This window comes from Elephantulus edwardii, unplaced genomic scaffold (genome assembly GCF_000299155.1).
Source record: "Elephantulus edwardii isolate Elephantulus edwardi_28Jun2011 unplaced genomic scaffold, EleEdw1.0 scaffold00047, whole genome shotgun sequence".
Classification (NCBI taxonomy): Eukaryota; Metazoa; Chordata; class Mammalia; order Macroscelidea; family Macroscelididae; genus Elephantulus; species Elephantulus edwardii.
Window position 1 is genome coordinate 11,202,648 of NW_006399797.1, and position 1,490 is coordinate 11,204,137.

A 1,490-nucleotide genomic window follows, 5' to 3' on the forward strand; every position below is an offset into this window, starting at 1 on the left:
ACAAATATCAGGTACAAGTATTAGGAAAGGAAGGGTGTACACCAGGGATGTATTTCTGTCTCCATACCTTTTCAATCTATACGCTAAACAGATCATCTGGAATGCTGGCTGTATGAGGAGGAATGTGGCATTAGGAATGAAGGAAGATTCATCAACAATCTGTGTTATGCAGATGACACAACCCTGACTGCTGAAACTGAGGAGGACCTGAAGCACTTGGGCAGAAGATCAAGGATATCAGCCTTCAATATGGATTGAAGCTCAACATCAAGAAAACAAAGATTCTCACCCCTGGGCCAACTGGCAACATCATTATGGATGGTGTAGAGATTGAGATTGTTAACAGTTTTAGTTTGCTTGGTTCCTCAATCAACACTCTTGGTATCAGCAGCTGAGAAATAAAGAGACAAATTACATTGGGAAAGTCGGCTGTTAGGGACCTCTCCAGAATACTGAAGAGCAACAACATCAGTCTGCAGACTAAGATGCGTCTGATCCAGGCCATAGTCTTTGCAATTGCTTGCTATACGTCAGAGAGCTGGACAATGACTAGGGATGATATAGAAAGAGAACTGATGCCTTTGAGCTGTGGTGCTGGAGAAGAGTATTGACTATACCATGGACTGCAAGAACAAACAGATTCATCCTGGAGAAGGTGAAATCAGGCTGCTCCTTGAAGGCAAGGATTCTGAACCTCTGTCTGACATACTTTGGACATATTATAAAGAGGGACCTATCCTTGGAGAGGGACATCATACTTGGAAGGGTGGAGGGACAGTGCAGGAGAAGAAGACCCTTGACGAGATGGATTGATTCAGTGACTGGGCCAATGGGGGTAGGTGAGTCAGAGACAATAAACTTGGCACAAGATAGAGCAGGGTTTAGGGCTGTTGTATACAGGATCACTGTGAGTCACAAGCAACTTGACAGCACATTAGAACAACAATAGAAATCACATGGGAGGAACTGTCTATTTTTCTTCCGTGGAGTAGTTGATAGATTTGAACCGTGTGCCTTTACATTGGTAGTGTCATTAGACCACTACAACAGTGACACTAGCACATTAAAGTATGGAGAACAGTACCAGGTACAGAGTAGTGTTGAATTCATTGGGGTTTTGGTCAAAATTAATGTGTCATTTCTCTCTCTCTGATGGTACTGTTTTCTTATTTTAATTTTTATACTTTTTTGTGACTTTAATGAAAGTTTACAGAAAAGTTGGATTTTCATTCATTCATTGTTGCACATTTTCTTCCCTTCTCCCTCTCCCAACTAGGTTTTTTAATTTATAAATTTATTTCATGTCTAATTTTTTTTCTTCCCACTTTTTTTGGTTGCACATTTTCTTCCCTTCCTCCCCACCCCCTCCCCCAGCTCACCCAGCAATGCACCCCTTGTTTCAGATTATTTTCATACATATAATGCCTACTCATATATTCCTTTCAGACAGTTCTTCCCCTCATCTGTTTTACTGCAGTATTCATTAGCTA

The 1,490-nt window shown here is 41.1% G+C and overlaps 1 protein-coding gene across 1 annotated transcript in view; it reads left to right on the top strand.

The window, feature by feature from the left end:
* IRAK3 (interleukin-1 receptor-associated kinase 3) overlaps nucleotides 1-1,490 on the top strand; it is a 125,765-nt gene that overhangs the window by 62,236 nt on the left and 62,039 nt on the right. The gene's annotated exons all lie outside the window — the stretch shown is intronic.